Below are 17,879 nucleotides of genomic sequence, written 5' to 3' on the forward strand. Positions count from 1 at the left end.
TCGAACTAAGTGCAAAAAAGAAGGTGTAATTCTGAGTATGTTATTTGTCCCACGTTGAAAAACAATACAAATTTGATGAATATATACTACGTATAAATAGTAGAATTGTCCCACATCAGAAAAATAATCCAAGTTTGGTGAATATATCAATCAATCAATACTAAACTATATATTAAATCCAGAAATCAATGGATTTCAATGTAATTAAAGAAAGTTATACAAATTAATTATACTATATAGTTTTAAATCACTAGCACGATATCACCGTGTGATGGACCCAATTAAGGGGTCTCAATGCAAATATTATATAGTTTGGGTTACAATTAAATTCTATAGAAACTTGGTAATTTTCCTAAACATTTGTAAGAGACTAAAATATGGTCAATTTCCTTAAAATTAAATAATTAATTAAGATGGTCAATTTCCTTAAAATAAAATAACTAATTAAGATGGTCAATTTCAAAGAGACTAAAAGAAAGAAGATGCTTGATAATTTTCCTAAATATTTATAGAAGACTAGAAAATGGTAAATTTCCTTAAAATAAAATACTTAATTAGTATAAACATGCACACTTATGGTATTAATTATTATCATCATAAAATTATATATATTAAATTTAAAATTTATGCAATTTTATTAAACTTTATAGTTTATTAGATGCATAAAGATGTCAACTATTTAACACACAAAAATATAATGTAAGTAGGTTCTAAATAATTCAAGTTAGATTCCATAATATATAATATTGCATAATTCTTTCGATTTGATTTAATGCATATATGTAATATATTTATATAAATATATAATCCTATTAAAATTGCATGCCTAAGTAGTAAAAGTAATTTCGTCAGTAAAGAAAAGAATTGTAGTAACATTGGATATAGTTATATGATAGTAATCAAGCATTTAAATAGAAAAAGTAACAATATTATCAGCGAAATTAGTGAAAGTGGTAGAAACAACAACGGGAGTATTGAAATAATCAATATTAATGCGGGAATAGTAAAAGTAACAATAAGTATGGCGGGATTAGTGAAATTATCAATATTAATGCGGCAATAGTGACAATAACAATAATTACGGCTGAAGTAGTGAAAGTAACAATAATTACGGGCAAGTATTGAAATGTTATTACTATTGTTTCATTAATAAGAGTAAAATATTAACATCGGAGTAGTGAATTTGTCTCAAATTTATTCCATCGTAATTTTAGGATATGTCATATAAAAATATATTAGTGACAAATTTATGGGTTATGCAACTTTAGTAATTTTATTTAATGAAAAAAAAAATTGTAAGTAGAGGTAACCCGGGCGAAGCTGGGCACTGATACGTGCCTAATGTATAGTCTTTTTGGCCTATTTCAGCACGTATTTCTATGCATTTATATACTGTTTTTATAGTATTTTGCCCCGAATTGGCTACTTTGGTGTATTTTGTCCCTTTTGTAGGAATGATCGCGAAAGTAGCGGAACCATGCTCTTTTCTGTCCTTTTTGCATGCAATTAGAGGAGACGAGATTGTCCCGGAGTGAGATGTTGCACTTAGAAGTGTCGTTGCACGCATTACGAAGCATTTGGGTGAAGACGTGAGCTGAATTGAAGAACCAAGTGGTCTATCGAGCTGATTGGTGCTCGATCGACTGGTTCCCAAGCTCCCCAAGACTCGATCGAGCTACTGCTTACTCGATCGAGTGATCCACACATGACCAAGTCCTCGATCGAGTTCCCTGAAGGTCGATCGAGGAGTTTCTGCTGAGCTGTTGGTCGATCGAGTGGTTTTACCTACTCGATCGAGAGGATTTTGACTTCGTGGGCTTAATCAGTCCGTGTTTTATATTTTCCGCATAAACACTTAGGGGTTTTGGCTATTTAACCTATGCTTTACTAGGTTATTAGTCATTCTTTTTCACTATCCTTTTTACTATCATTCACATTAGACACTGTTACCAGCTACGTTGCTTAAACCCTCTACTGTTACTTTCGTTTTCGGATTGCTTCATCGGATTTCGAGTTCTTTACGCCGGAATCGCTTAGATTGTAATCTTCTTTCTACTCTTAATAATAATTAACCTTTTTGTTGTTTTAATTCTTGTTATGTTATTGATCTTTTCGCGCCTAATTTCCGTTACCAAATTCTATTATTATTTCGTCATGTCTTTTTGGAATCTTGTTTGCTGCTAGTTTCATTAATAATATGAGTAGCTAAACCCTTTCATGTTGGGATTAGGGGATCTGCGGTAGAATAATGACGACATAGTGAATGAATTAGACGAATTGACATAAGAGACTCTGTCACTATAGCAATATAACTGTAATTCTCGACCTAGTTGAGTGCACGCTTCTATGTCACCCATTAATCTGGCTACAATTAACCCTGGATCGAAAGATTGGATTAAATAGGCCTGCTATAAACAGTAGACTACCCTAATGAGGACGAAAGTTAAGTTAGTGGTATTTTAGGGTGGGAAGTGGACCGAAAGGACCTTCTAATATCCGTCTCGCATTAGTTCGTCTGAGTCATTTACTGCTAAGTTGTTGTACTACCGTAGTGAACCGAATTCCCGACATGTCTCCCTCTTATTGATAGTTAATTCATTTCTTGCTTTATTGCTCTCGCCTTATTTCTCTTCTTTCAACTCCGTAGTTAGAACCAAAAATTTAATCAAACCCAATTGTTACCATAGGATTAGAAATTGATAGCTGTAGTTACATTACCTCCCTGAGGATTCGATACTCGACTGCCTCTACTACATTTTTAGTTGAGACCGTTAGGTTTTATTTTTGACAGGTACGCGACAGACGTGTCAAATTTTGGCGCCGTTGCCGGGGAGGCAATTGTTTAAATTACTAGCTGTTTGTTTTTAATTCTTCTTTTAGTTTAAGGAACATCGTTCCTTAGACTATTCTCATATCTTGTCTGTAGTTTCGTCTTATGCGCAGGTCGCAAGGTGGTCCACTACTACCTTTTGATCCCGAGATTGAGAGGTCTCTGCACGTAAAAAGGAGACTACTATTTCAAGAACATCAGGCAGAAGAGCCTAGTTCTCACGGCAGTTTTTACGAGAACGAGCTTTTCGAAGACAATCCACCGTCTTCTCCAGTTTCCAATTCATCACTTGAGTCTATCACTTTCCCAGAATTTCCCGAAATGGCCGAGGAAGCAACCATTGCTAGTCACTCCGAACCCACAGCTGACAATCTTTATAAAGGGTTCGAATTACCAGGCGATGCTAGGAAGTTCGAACCGAAGCCTTCTTACATTAGCATGGTAGAGAAAAATCAGTTCGGGGGAGCTGCGAAGGAAGATGCAGCTCAGCATATGGAGACCTTCATCGACTACTGCTGCTCCATACCTCCTCCCACTGGTGTGGTGATCGATCAAAGAAACTATGTTCATTTTCTCACTCGCGATGTCGCAAGGGAGTGGTATAGGGATTTGGACCGAGCTGCTCACGGCATAACAGATTGGAATTCGCTAGCATTGGCGTTTTATAAGAAGTACTTCTCTGCTTCGAGAACCATAGCCATCAGAGCTCAGATAACCAGTTTCAAACAAGGGCCCGACGAGAACTTCCACGAGGCATGGCTTCGATTTAAGAAACTAGTGCGAACCATACCGCACCACGGTTTCGAAAAATGGAGTCTGTGCAACCATTTTTACAATGGTTTATATGATGATCAGAGGGCTATACTAGATGCAGCAGCCAACGGTCGATTTTCTGACAACTTGGGGCCGACGAAGGGATGGAAAATCATAGATGATTTAGCCACTCATAGGGCTGAATACGGGAATTCAAGAGGAAACCAAAGGAGAGCTGCTGAATCATCTTCAGTAGCCGCATTAGAAGCCCTTACTGCTAGGTTCGACAAGTATGAACTAGGGGGAGCTCTCAAGCCAGGGATGTACCAGGTTAATGCTATGACAGACGGTCCTTTTGTCTGTACAAGGTGCGGGGTAGATGGACATGTCGCTGATTATTGTCCTAGTCCTTATGAGCAATGTGCTGCCTTTCAACACTACAGGCAAAACAACACTCATTACGAGCCGAATATCCACCCCAATTTGAGGTGGAGTAATCAGAACAACGTACTCAACCCCACCGCTCCTCCAAATCAGCAGCAGCAGCCTTATATTCCGCCACAGCAGAAGCAACAAGGCTATCAGAAGCCTCCGTCCTTCAACCCTCCTAACCAAGGTGCTTCGTCATCTAGTGGGGTGAGTGAGATAGGTGAGCTAAAGACCATGATGCAGTCCATTGCAAAGCAATTACAACAAAAGGACACGGCATTCAAGGCACTTGAGACTCAAGTTGCCCAACTGGCTGAAAATCAATCTTCAAGGAAGCCCGGTCATCTACCGACTCAAAATGACAAGAACCCAAATGAGACGGTACATTTGATAGAGTTGAGAAGCGGTCTCTCTTATGAGGGACCAGAAATGAAGAAATCAGACCTGGAAGTAGTCAGAATCGATGATGAATGAGCAGTGTCTGTTAAGAAAAAGGGGCTCACGACGCGAAGCGATTACTCGATCGATCAAGTCGTGTCAAACAGCTTGATTCGAGTGGAAATGGTGAAGAATCTGGTCGATCGAGTGGAGTCTCTGCTCGATCGAGTGAATCGAGTCAAGAAGGTCGATCGAGAGGGGATGTTGCTCGATCGACTGAAGTTGCTGAAGAAGATGGTCGATCGAGTGGGGAAGTTGCTCGATCGACTGCTATTGTTGACGGGAAGCTTATTCGAGAACCTGCTAGTGCTCATTTAAGCGAGGAATTACCAGAAAGGCCTCGTTCGAGAGGTAAGAAGCGCCCAAAGGACACCGAACTTGCTCCGGAAGACACTTTGGAGGCGAGAAATAAGGGACTCGAGATTCCAATTACTGTTCCCTTCCCGAGGCGGCTGCAGAATACCAAGATTAATCAACAGTTTGGCAAATTCGTTGAGCTGTTGAAGAGTTTGGAAGTTTCCGTGCCGTTCACTGAATTGCTGACCAAGGTACCCTCTTATTTACGATTTATGAAAGAGATTTTAGCACGTAAGAGGACCATTAATGATAATGAGACCGTAGCTTTGACTGAGATGGGGTCAGCCCTGTCTCAAAATAAGCTACCTCTTAAGCAATCAGACCCGGGTAGTTTTTCGATCCCTTGTCACATAGGAATGCAGTTGATTGATAATGCGCTATGCGATTTAGGCGCTAGCGTAAGTGTTTTACCTTTGTCTCTAGCTAAGAGACTTGGTGTGACAAAACTGAGTTGCACCAACATGATGGTATCCGGATGGCCGACCGTAGTTTATCACGGCCACTAGGGTGTAGCGAAGACGCACTGTTAGGATCGGGAAGTTCTTTATTCCCGTTGACTTTGTCGTCCTAGATATCCCCGAAGATGTGCACACCCCTATCATTTTAGGGAGACCATTTTTGTCCACTGCCCGTGCAGTAATAGACGTCGGGGGGAAGACTTTGACCTTCCAAGTAGGGGACGAGGAGTTGACTTTCCATCAGTCCAAGTTCCGGAGGGCTCCCATGCAAGCTCAGCCTTGCAATGCCCTTTCTTCTGTTGACCCTATGATTGACACCTCCGATGAAAACTTAGAGAATATTGCTATTATTGCTAACCCTCCGTCTCATACTGAGAGCAAAAAGGAGGAAAAATCGTCTGTTTTCCTTACTGCAGGTACAAATGAAGGCAAGAAAGGAGTCGTCAAAGGACGTGGTACAACCATTATCAATCAAACTGGAGCAAAGGATGCTAAGGAAGATGACAGAGGGGCGAGAACGAAGACAGTTCGCACCTACATAGACTGGAACTATGTTCCACCTCCTCTTGCAAACAGTAATTCAAGCTCATGGAAGTCAAAGAGGACAGTCAGTATCGCTGAAGTGACGTCTCCAGTCAGAAGCCCACGAAGGGGCTACTGAAGGTTAATGGGAATTAAACGGGGAAATGCCCCGTGTAACAAATTGTAATAGATATTCGTTTGAATTTCGTTTGAATTTATTTATTACGTTTTAATTAGGACAATTAGTTTAGACAATTTTTAGCGTAGACTAAGACTGTAGACTGTGTTTCTGTATTTTTGGTATTTTGGGATGTGTTTGGATATGTTTTACGCAGGTTTGGGGAAATGCACGCATTTCGAGGAAGTAAAGACGGAAATTCAAAGAAATCTACACGAGGAAGTCCTCGATCGAGTACTTTTGTACTCGATCGAATGGAAATTGGTTCGATCGAGTCTGCTGGCTACTCGATCGAGGAAGGCTAAAGTGGAACAGGTCGATCGAGGGGACTGTTACTCGATCGAGCAGAGGGACATGAAAAAGCCCTCGATCGAGTGACTTAAAATCACTCGATCGAGTGAAGTGAACAGTAAACGGGAGTTTTCCTTCTTAAAACTCTTTACTTTTCTAATTCTATTTCATTTATCCCTAACTTCCGTCTAACCTCTTCCTTAAGTGCGATTGATTTTTCCCCCAAATCCCCAAATTTTTGCCCAAAATTATCAAATCCACCACCAACATTCTATCACTAGCACTTAATTCTTCAATAGCCCCTTGTTTTCCCCTTATTTGTGTCCGTTTTCACGGTTTTTAAGAGGGATTAGGGTTCCGCGGGTTTTCGATTAAAAATCCGTCTTGCTTGCTTGTTTTTGAAGTTTAATTGCTTGTTTTAGGATAATCATCATCAAGTAAGTGTTTCTATCACACTCTTTGCAATTTCTCTTGATTTAATTCGAATTGTTGAGGTGATTTTGAATTAGGGCTCGAAAATTCCATGTCTAGTCGAATTGTTTCGATTTGATTGTGTTCATATGCCCTTAATTTGCTTGTTGATGATCTTTTCGCAATTCCTCGCTATGTCTACATGTTTAATTCGAATTTTGCGCAAATTCTGCGATTAGGGTTCCTGTAAGTCGAGTGTTTCGACTGTTAGACGGCCTCTATGTTGCCTTAACTTCAGTCCATGCCTACTTACTGCTGTTGTTAACCGCTGTTAACTGCTTTCCCGTCCCCTATCGCCATTACATGCTTTGAATCATTGGCAATCTTGTCTTGTGAGTTGGGATTTTCGCCTGCAAGGAGTCATACATGCCCCCATTTTCGGTTTTCATGCTGTATTAGCCCTTTTGCAGTCACTGTTTTATCATATTATCACCACTCACATGCCGCTCTTTGAAATTTTTGAGGAATTGTTGGTTTTGTATGCTGTACGTCGATTGTTTCGACCAATAGGGCCATCCTTTTTGCTGTCACATGTTGGTTAGCGGTTGTTTTAACCACGGTTAGCAGCATCTTCTCTTATTCGTGCCCTTTGATACTATGCAGGATGGACGCGAGTTCCTTGCCCTCTACCAGTACGTCCTCCAGCTCGTCCAGCTCGTCCGGGAACGAGTTAGTGGTCCCTGCTGTCACCACTTCTGCCATGGTAACCACTATAGTTCCTGCCGTTACCAGCACTCCTATCAGGCCTTTCTCTCTGCTGGACTGCGGATTCAGGCCCCGTTTCCAGCAGCCTAGTATGCTTCCACCGAGGCCACACCAGCAGGCTAGCCAGTTAGCCGTCACTTCCAGCCCTTCTGCGGCTGTTGCTACGGGGGAGAGCGCACTCACACCTCTACCGAAGATGCCCACGGTACGTTTCACTTCAGAGGCTCACCGGAAACGGTTAGTCACTTTACTTCGTTGCCCTCTCTCCCCCACCCGTTTCCTTGCGCGAGCTGACCTAGAGACCTTAGGCATCTATGAGGAGGTCTGTAGTTTGTTGAACGGGACGGGTATGTCGGGTCTGATTACCATGCAGGAGGCTACCATTCGTACCTCTACTTACGAGTTTTTTAGCTCCTACTCTTTTGACACCGACTCCTACCAGGCTGACCACTCCAGTTCGCATTCACTTCCGACTCCGCAATGAGTCGCATCACTGGACCTTGGCCAAGTTTGGGCAGGTTTTGGGACTAGTTAGTGACGGTCCCACTGCCCCACCTCGAGAGCTCCTTCAGCCACTTTGGGCTGCTCTTTCTCACACCCCATTCCACTCACGGAAGGGAGCTCATGTTCACTTACCTGCGCCCCGTTACTACTTGCGTCTGTTAGGAGAGACCATTTTTGGGCGCCCTGAGCCCAATAACTTGACCAACACTGAGCTAGCAATTCTCGCGGGGTACCTCAACATTGACTACGGTACCTCGTTTGTTCTAAACATCGCCTATCTGGTAGCTCAGCATTGGAACGGAATTGGGACTCGGGTCAAGACCGCAGTTGTCTGCGGCGGGCTGGTGACTAGGATTGCCCGCCACCTTTACCCCAGTGAGCCCGGACTCACTGCACCTGATCAGATGGCCCTCCTTGACCTGGAGGCCATGGTAACATTGACCTGGTTCCCAAAGGCGAAGGGGAGTGCGAGGACGTGGAAGATCTGTGGTTCCACGTCTGTTACCTTGCCGTGCTCTACCCTTCCCCCACTTTTACCGCTCTCATCTGCTGTTGAGGGAGCGAGGCCACCTCCACCTACCTACCACCTTACCTTCACCCCTCCTTCCTCTACGAAGAAGAGGAAGCGGGAGGCCGGAGCATCTTCTAGCTCCCAGGCTCAGACTCAGGCCCAGGCTGGACCGACACCCACGCCTCAGCCTACACCCACACCCACTCAGACTCATACTCCACCTCCACTTGACCCTCCTTCTGGTTCGGTTTTCCCGGCCAATTTTGTCTGCCCTCCTGTCTTAGAGCCGCCCGAGGTCATGGACCAAGGGCGTCGTGATGCCGCGCTTTCGGATCTGTGCAGGTACATGACTGAGATGAGACGGGATATGGCTTTGGCTGTATTCCCGATCTACGAGTTCCACATCCGAGCCCGGCGACCGATTCCAGAGGGGTGGCCGCATCCTTCCTTCTACCGATACCCAGCGGACGGGTACCCTCCACTACCTTCTGACTCAGAGTCGGAACCGGAGGAGACAGAGGTAGCACGGGAGGTGCGGTTACGGGCAGAGCAGGCGGCACAGCGAGCTGCCAGAAAGGAGGAGAGTGACCCTCCGTTCGTACCCGGTCCGGAGGATCAGGATGAAGATGACTGAGTCTCCCCCTTGTTTGTTGCTGGTTGGGGGAGACGGTTTTGTTGAGTCGGAGTACCTGAGAGATAGCGGTGCCGACGACGAGTAGCTACTGGTCTACTCACTTCCCCAGTTTTCTGGCTGGTTTGGGGAAGTTCGTGTTTTGTATGTCGTCTTACTCTTTTTAATTCGTCTCCTTTATTTTTTATTTTATTGGTTGTATACTCCCATTTCCCTTTTTTATGCTGGTGTATGCTGGAGGACAACGAGGGCGTTGTCCGTTTTGGTTTGGGGAGGGTATTGCATTCTTTTTGAGTCTGCATCTGCATTTGTTTTGCATTCACGTTTAATTTTTCAGTTTGCATTTGTTGTTTATTTTCAAAAAAAAAAAAAAAAAAAAAATCAAAAATCAAAAATCCATAAAAATTAGAAAATGTTAAAAATTCAAAAAAAAATATTCACGTTTATTTTTGCATATAGGTTGAGTCGGAACGGTAGATTTCCGTGATGAAATTGCACTTAACTTGTCTATTCACTTGAGCCTTGCGCTTTATTGATGGTTTTTAGATTTGTCATACGCATAGTCTACGAATTTCTGTTCAAATAATAGCTGACTGTTTAGACTTGACCTGATAAATTGGCAAACTACTTAAAAATTCTGAGTTTTTAGAGCCCATAACTGGTGACATTCATGACCGGTTCATTAGGAATTTTGAGTAGTACTCCTTGCATAGCATGTTCATCTCATTTGCACATTTATGACATTCAATTTCCTGTCAAATGCACATATTCGGGTCTGCGGTTGGTGTCACATGCAGGGAGGGTCTTGCAACTCCCCTTTCTTTACATTCTTCACCCATTTAGCTCCACATTGACCAAAACTTGCCTTTTTGACCCATTAGCTACATTCCAAACTAAGCCTGCCTAGTCAAGCTAGTTAGTCTGTCCTTTTGTGGTATGTTGTCGTTGCAGTTTGGTCCGTAATTCCCGTTTGGAGTTGGTGTTTGAATTAAGGAAGGAGGAAGAAGAAAAAAAAAAGAAAAAGAAAAAAAGTATTGAAAAAAAAAAAAAAGAAAAACGTGAAAGAAAAAAGAAAAGGAATTGAAAAAAAAAAGATGAGATTCACGAAAAAAACAAAAGAAAGAAAAGTTGTGAAAAAGTTGGACCCTCTTGTCAGAGTTGAGAAGATGTTTGAAGACGTACAATCGACAAGAGGGTTGGTTGTTTCAGTTAGTTATCTCAGACGGCGTTTAAAAAAGGGAACTTTGTGACCGTCTAGCTCCTCCACTCTTATTCTATATTTTTTTGAGGAGATTGTGCTTTCAGTCTAGTGAGTTTTGTGCCATGAAGGGCACCTGCCACTACTACAGATACAGGCTATAACAACGGTCAAAAACCGTTGTTAAATAAAAAAGCGGTCGTTGTTAAAACGTCCGTTGTAGAAGGTTTTAACAACGGTTAGTTTTCTTACGGAAACCGTTGTTAAAACTATTAACAACGGTTTTAAATATAAAAACCCGTTGTGTAAAGTGTGACTCAATTTTGGGGGGAAAGTTATAACAACGGGTTTTAATATACAAAACCGTTGTTATATATAACGACAACGGGTTGTTCTTAAATAACCGTTGTTGTTTGTTCTTAAAAAATAAAAAAAAAATTAAATTAAATATTACTAGCTATAAATATTAAAGCATCCTTTACCTAACATATATTAAAGCATCCTTTACCAACATATATTAAAGCATCCTTTACTAACATTCATTAATTGAAACAACATGGCAATGAACCCTAATTTTATCAACAACGAAGAATGGCTTACACAAACGATTGAAGATGATGGTAAGGTTCTCGCCGGGCTTCCCGCCGATCAACACCCATTAATCAAAGCATCCCTTGAACATCAACGGAATTATTGGATTAAGAGGCGTGAAGCAGTCCGGCTTGTCAACAAAGCCTCATCATCATCATCATCTTCATACCCTAGTCTACTGTTACTCGCAACTTGGTCTGCAGCCAGAGATATGTTGAGTTGTACTCTTCCAACCTTATCTCCACATGCAAGTCGTGTCCTTGCATATATTCAATCTGTTATTGCAAAATATGAAGCCAATGACCCCGGAAGTTAGCGGTATACCAGAGTGGCGTAATTGGTGGCAGGTTGAGAAGCGCTTTTTACGCTTAACCGGGGTTGTTCCGACTTATTATACATCTTTTGATTTCGATAATTGTAATGTATTTGGTTTAAAATTAAATGAAATGATCATTTTGAAAGTGTTGAGTTATGCTTGTTTGATTTGCTTCCATTTTTTCAACTCCATAGATCTATCAGTCATCATCAAGATCGATTATGGCACAACTTCCTAACATATATGGCACAACTTCCTAACATATATATTAATTAAAAAACAACTCAACCCACACATTAGTATAAATACATTGCATTATCTCAACTAATCGCTAAAACATGCTCGATCCGTCTTGAAGGACGCCAAATAAGATGGAAATGAAATAATTAGAAACACATACATGGAAATGAAGATGGAAATGAAATAATTAACAAACCCGATAATTACGTAACGTACGTAAAGAGAGGATGAAATCAACAAGTGATGTGGCGAGAAGATAAAGCGCGATGAGAAAGAGAGAAAGAGACGATGAGAAAGTGTGTGTTTTGTGTTTGTGTTTGGCTTTCTTTGGGTTTGTGTTTGTGTATTAAGGTTTGTGTTTTGTGGTTGCAGCAGACTTGTGTTTGTGTGGTTTATAGTATGGGAAGTATTGACAACGGTTATTAAACAACAACCGTTGTGAAATATGTTTTGACAACGGTTATAAAAAACACCCGTTGTTAAATAAGTTGTAACAACGGGTTTCAAAAATAACCGTTGTGATTACTTTTCACTAAATTTGCGCCAATTTTGCGCCAAATTATTAACAACGGTTGTGCATGGGTGACCCGTTGTTAAAACTAATAACAACGGTTTTTATAACCATACCCGTTGTAATTTATTTTAGTAAAATTCGCGCCATACATTCTACAACGTCTATTGTGATTTTCGTGAATAATCGTTGTTAAAGGGGCGTTGTAGTTGCCTAAATTTGTAGTAGTGTGCGTTAGTCTTTCAGTCAGTTTGAGATCCGGATGGTTTATTATGGTCCTGTTAGGAACTAGCTTGACGCTTTTACCTCCACATTTCCATAACTTGTTTTGCCTTTTCTCACCTGAACCTCACTATTCCCATATTACTTGCAACCCTCGGCTGTGACGGACATTATTGGTTGGAGTGTGTGCATTAGTACTTGAATTGTCTTTCATTTTTGTTGCATGCATGCTATGTAGGTCGCAGTTAGGTGAGTGACTGTCTTTTCTTCTCTCTTTTACATATAACATTCGCCCTTTGCTTCATGAGAGAAGAGTGACCACGTGAGAGTCCGATTTTGTTGGTCTTGCAAGGTCGATAGGTCAGCTTTATTTTTGAACAGCTTATAATTCGTTTGCGTATTGACTGCCTAGTTTCAACTGTTGATTTCTGTTGCATTAAAGTGGTTCAAGTAGACAAGTTAAGCTAGCTCTGAGTTATCATTTCCGTTCCATTAGTTTAGTTTTGAGTTTACTCGAGGGCGAGTAAAGGTTTGGTTTGGGGAGATTTGATACGTGCCTAATGTATAGTCTTTTTGGCCTATTTCAAAGACGTATTTCTATGCATTTATATCTTTGTTTTTATAGTATTTTTGCCCCGAATTGGCTACTTTGGTGTATTTTGTCCCTTTTGTAGGAATGATCGCGAAAGTAGCGGAACCATGCTCTTTTCTGTCCTTTTTGCATGCAATTAGAGGAGACGAGATTGTCCCGGAGTGAGATGTTGCACTTAGAAGTGTCGTTGCACGCATTACGAAGCATTTGGGTGAAGACGTGAGCTGAATTGAAGAACCAAGTGGTCTATCGAGCTGATTGGTGCTCGATCGACTGGTTCCCAAGCTCCCCAAGACTCGATCGAGTGATCCACACATGACCAAGTCCTCGATCGAGTTCCCTGAAGGTCGATCGAGGAGTTCTTGCTGAGCTGTTGGTCGATCGAGTGGTTTTACCTACTCGATCGAGAGGATTTTGACTTCGTGGGCTTAATCAGTCCGTGTTTTATATTTTCCGCATAAACACTTAGGGGTTTTGGCTATTTAACCTATGCTTTACTAGGTTATTAGTCATTCTTTTTCATTATCCTTTTTACTATCATTCACATTAGACACTGTTACCAGCTACGTTGCTTAAACCCTCTACTGTTACTTTCGTTTTCGGATTGCTTCATCGGATTTCGAGTTCTTTACGCCGGAATCGCTTAGATTGTAATCTTCTTTCTACTCTTAATAATAATTAACCTTTTTGTTGTTTTAATTCTTGTTATGTTATTGATCTTTTCTGCCCTAATTTCCGTTACCAAATTCTATTATTATTTCGTCATGTCTTCTGCTGGAATCTTGTTTGCTGCTAGTTTCATTAATAATATGAGTAGCTAAACCCTTTCATGTTGGGATTAGGGGATCTGCGGTAGAATAATGACGACATAGTGAATGAATTAGACGAATTGACATAAGAGACTCTGTCACTATAGCAATATAACTGTAATTCTCGACCTAGTTGAGTGCACGCTTCTATGTCACCCATTAATCTGGCTACAATTAACCCTGGATCGAAAGATTGGATTAAATAGGCCTGCTATAAACGATGAGACTACCCTAATGAGGACGAAAGTTAAGTTAGTGGTATTTTAGGGTGGGAAGTGGACCGAAAGGACCTTCTAATATCCGTCTCGCATTAGTTCGTCTGAGTCATTTACTGCTAAGTTGTTGTACTACCGTAGTGAACCGAATTCCCGACATGTCTCCCTCTTATTGATAGTTAATTCATTTCTTGCTTTATTGCTCTCGCCTTATTTCTCTTCTTTCAACTCCGTAGTTAGAACCAAAAATTTAATCAAACCCAATTGTTACCATAGGATTAGAAATTGATAGCTGTAGTTACATTACCTCCCTGAGGATTCGATACTCGACTGCCTCTACTACATTTTTAGTTGAGACCGTTAGGTTTTATTTTTGACAGGTACGCGACAGACGTGTCAGGCACCAATACTAGTTACTTATAAATAGTAGAATTGTCCCACATCGAAAGATTAGTATAAGCTGAGGTGATTATATGATTATAATATATTAATCTTTTAGTTTTTTTTTTTTTTTTTTAATGAGATACTTTAATAATATGTAAACAAATCATTAGATATAGAATATAAAGAACAAACAAAGACGAAAGAAAACGGTTTTAGAGAGAGAAAGCGAGTAGAGAGAGAAAGCTTACATTTCTTCCATTTTTTCAGCAATGGCGAGAAATCGAAGGACTGTAAATACTAATAATACTCCACAAAAACACAAAAATACTAGTTCATCAACTAATAAACACAAAAATAATAGTAATACGATACATATTACAGAATTAAGAGAGATTGCTGCGCAAGTTACAGCAGCGGAGAGTTCTAAGTCAGCGGAGTTACGATCATTCAATTTAAGTAAGGAAGTGAATGCGGTACCGGAAATTCCTGTTACGACTGAACCGGAGTGGCAGACCGTTGGCGCGAAACCAGGAACGCCATTGGAGCAACCTCGCGTCAAAATCGAAACAGAGGATGTCCAAGGTGAGCTTGAGTTTTGGGCTTCGTCTGTCTTCTGTTTTGTTTTGGGAGCTAATCCTCCTAATCATGTCATGGATGGATATGTTCGACGAATTTGGAAGGATTTATCAATTGATAAAGTTGCGTATCAAGCAAATGGTGTTTGTATTGTTCGATTTAATAAACAAGAGGATAAGGACTCAGTGCTTCAGTCTGAACAGCTATTCTTTGATAATAAACCATTTATTGTTAAAGATTGGCAACCTGATGTGAAATGTGTGAAGGATAAACCTGATTTGGTGCGTATATGGGTACGATTGTATAATTTGGATCTTAAATTTTGGGGAAAAGCCTTACCTAAGATAGTAAGCATGATAGGTACATCTATTAGACCTGATCGTGCTACTGAGAAGAAGGAGTATTTGGAGTACGCTAGGTTCATGGTGGAAGTGAAATTGGGGCAAATTCTGCCTGATAAGATTGAATTCATTGATGATAAGGATATAGTGCAGGTACAGGAGGTCTTCTATGAATGGAAACCTCTGGTTTGTTCTCAATGTTCAGGAATAGGGCATGATGCTGCTATGTGTAGGAAGCATGCTGCTGAGGTTCGTAAGAAACCTGTTCAGAAAGTCTGGAAGCCTAAGGTTCAGGTGCCTGTGAAGCCAGCTACTGCTCCTGTGCAGGTTGTTCCCGTGCAAAGAGTGGAGTCTGTGCAGGATCCGGTGGCTTTATCACAGTGTACCATTCCTGTGGTGGTTACCCCCATCCCATTCAGAGGCAAAGAGATGGCTTCACCAGCTAGTCTGGTTCATCGAATGTCTAGACTTGGGAGGGGCAGCAGTCAAGGAGGACCTACTGTTCTTGAAGTAATTCAACAGTCTTTGAGACAGAGTTTGTTAAATAGTATGGGGAAGGGGAGACCACCAATTATTCAAAATGATTAATATAGGATTTTGGAATGTTAGAGGCCTAAATAAGTGGAATAAGCAAGGTGATATTAGGAGATTCTTGCATATTAATAAAGTTAGCCTGTTTGGTTTGGTTGAAACAAGGGTCAAAATAAAGAATAAGGATAGAATTCAAGCTAGGTTTAGCAGTCCTTGGCAAATTATAGATAATAGTGAGGTTAAAGATAATGGTAGAATTTGGTTACTGTGGGACTCTTCACAGGTTCTGGTTTCTTGTATTAGGAAGGATTTGCAAGTCATTCATGCTCAGGTGACTAATTTGGGACCGGGTTTGGATGGACTTGCTCTTTGGTGTATGGGTGTAATACGATGCGATAGAGGTGCTCTTTGGGAATCTCGATTGATATGAAAGCTTTGTTCGGGGACCTTGGCTTGTAATGGGGATTTCAACAATGTTTTGTATGTGAATGAACGGATTGGGTCTCGGGTGACCGATCTTTGAGACTAGAGGGTTTTTAATGTGTGTGGATGTGTGTGGGTTGTATGACTTGGTCTCTACAGGTGCCTATTTTACTTGGAACAATAAACAAGAGGGTGATGCTAGGGTCTATAGTAGGATTGATAGGGTCCTAGCCAATGATGAGTGGATCTTGAATGGCCCTAATGGGAATGTTACTTTCCTTCCTGAAGGGCTCTATGATCATAGCCCTTGCTTGATTGAGCTAGGGGGAGATATTGAGAGAAGGAAAGGTCCTTTTAAGTACTTTAATATGTGGGGAAGCATACTCGTTTAAGACCATTGTCATGGAGACTTGGAAGCAAACTGTTTATGGTTGTTACATGTTCCAATTGATCAAAAAGCTCAAGTATCTGAAGCATCCATTGAAGAAACTGAATAATGGGAGTTATGGGGATATTGAGAATTCTGCCATGGTTGCAAAATTACTGTTGGAAAGCATCCGAAACAAGTTTGCACAATGACCCTAGGAATGTGCGACTTCAAGCGAAGAAAGAGTGGCGCGACTTCGTACAAAGAGCTTGATGATGCCAGGATTTTATTCCTAGCACAAAAAGCCAAAGTTCAATGGGTTAATTTTGCAGATGACAACACGAGGTACTTTCATAGTACCATTAAAGCAAGACGTGCCGAATAAAATTCAAGATTAAAGATATGCATGGGGTGATGTGTCCGAGATAGCTACCATTGAACATGCTTTTGTTGAATACTATCAGAGTCGTTAGGTAGCTCTACCGAGGTTGTCTCGATCGTCTGCTGTTGTTAAACACAAAGCGGTGTAGTGACTGCTGAGCATGCTCGAGGGATGGTTCAGCAGGTAACTGAAGATGAGATCAGGGCAGCACTCTTCTCTATTCCAGTAGAGAAGGCTCCTGGCCCTGACGGTTATTCTGCTGGCTTTTTCAGAGATGCATATGATATCATTGGAGGTGATGTGATTCAGGCTGTCAAAGAATTTTTTTAATCGGTAGATTGTTGCGGCAAGTGAATGCTACGTGCTTACACTTATTCCAAAGGTGGATTGCCCCAACTCAGTCCATGAATTTCGACCTATTGCTTGTTGCAATGTCATTTACAAATGTATATCTAAAATCATTTGTCAAAGGCTATCTGGAGTATTGATGGATATTGTTAGTATGAATCAGAGTGCATTCATTAAGGATAGAGAGATTGTTGACAATATCCTTATTTGTCAGGATTTGGTAAGGCTCTATGGGAGGAAATCATGCACACCTAGGGCTTTGCTTAAAATTGATCTAAAAAAGGCCTATGATTCCATTGAATGGGCCTTTGTTAAGGATATGCTGATTGCTCTTGAGTTCCCTGATCAGATGATACAGTGGATTATGGTGTGTATTAGCACAACATCCTTCACCATTTCTCTGAATGGATCACAATTTGGATATTTCAAGGGACAACGGGGTTTGAGACAAGGGGATCCTATGTCTCCCTTGCTTTTCACCTTGTGCTTAGAGTATTTCTCCAGGATTCTCAGGGTTGTTACTGAGAAACCTGACTTCAGATATCACTCCCTATGTAGGGGAATGAAGCTCAGTCATCTTGCTTTTGCAGATGATCTGCTATTGTTCTGTAGAGCAGACAAGGGTTCTATTACTATTTTTTACCGAGAGCTTTCATGACTTTCTCTCAAGCTTCGGCCCGTGCATGAACAAGGCTAAGTCGACATGTATCCGAATGGGATTGATGATAACTTAGCCGCACGATTAGTCGCTTTCA

This window comes from Silene latifolia, chromosome 2 (assembly GCF_048544455.1).
Source record: "Silene latifolia isolate original U9 population chromosome 2, ASM4854445v1, whole genome shotgun sequence".
Lineage (NCBI taxonomy): Eukaryota > Viridiplantae > Streptophyta > Magnoliopsida > Caryophyllales > Caryophyllaceae > Silene > Silene latifolia.